Below are 1,166 nucleotides of genomic sequence, written 5' to 3' on the forward strand. Positions count from 1 at the left end.
TTTTACTTCACCTAATAATATTCGACATTTCTTTTATTTATAATATAACGTAACAAATATAATTGACAGACCAATACTTGGATGGAGACAGGTATTCTACAAATTTGATTGAAGATATTTCATCAGGATTTCTTGAAACTTAACTTAGTGAGACAGACTACAAGTACAAAAGAATACTAATTGATACTAGAAAACTAAGAAATTGATACTAGAAAAATAAAAATGATATAGAATCTATACAACGTATTTAAAGTGGACAGCGCGCAAGGTTTTACGGGATTCCTGAGCTGCACTCACCCTGAACACCTCCACACGCTCGCACCCCCGTCAACCTTTTCTCTGTACGGCTCGCGTGCACGTAGTACACGCGGTAAAAGGTCCCAGCCACACGCCCGTAAACCCAACGAACCGTGATTCCAACTTTCAACCATCACATTATTAGTTAGTCCGGTATCTTTTCGACGAGCATGTGAATGTATATTTCAGAATTCCGTTGGGATGACTACTCGATACTAACATCGAAGATGAAGAGAAGTAACATATCACATCTTCTGCAATCCATCTCCGTGCTCGCCACCCTAAGGGTAGTAAACGGTGAGTGGTAAATCTGATTCAAAATCCAATTTGATTATCAGACGAACTATACTTGAATATTCTAATATGAATACACGTGGATACGGTTAACTCGCCACCGGATGCAAAGTTAATGACGATGAAGCGCGCAGAGAGTGATGTCACTTGTCCGATTGCGAAATCACGTTTCATCCCATTGTATCGCCGCTTGGTACGTGCCACTTATGCCGCGTAGAGAAATTAAACCGTGGACGATAAAAATCGCGTAATTCTCTCGTGTCGTAAAGGAAGTAACCTGATTTTTACGCGAAACAGGAAGCAATAATATATCTATTTACGAGAAAACTGTCATTGAACGCATTCCTCAATGGGACGATAATTATCGTCGCTGTTATGCGTGTGCCTTTTCAGGGCAAACAACCTGCAACGGTGGATTGGGTCAAGTCGTTTACGAGAGGCTCCCGGACCAGCAGCTTCAGGGTTTCGACGATGACGTGGTATTTAATTTTATCAGATTTAACACTAGATTGCCCAAGGAAGTAATTTTTACTGCTTTTGGGCAAATGTACAAATAATAATGCATAAATTATTCT

Source organism: Ceratina calcarata, unplaced genomic scaffold (assembly GCF_001652005.2).
Source record: "Ceratina calcarata isolate Rehan_Ccalc_2016 unplaced genomic scaffold, ASM165200v1 scaffold139.2, whole genome shotgun sequence".
Taxonomy (NCBI): Eukaryota; Metazoa; Arthropoda; class Insecta; order Hymenoptera; family Apidae; genus Ceratina; species Ceratina calcarata.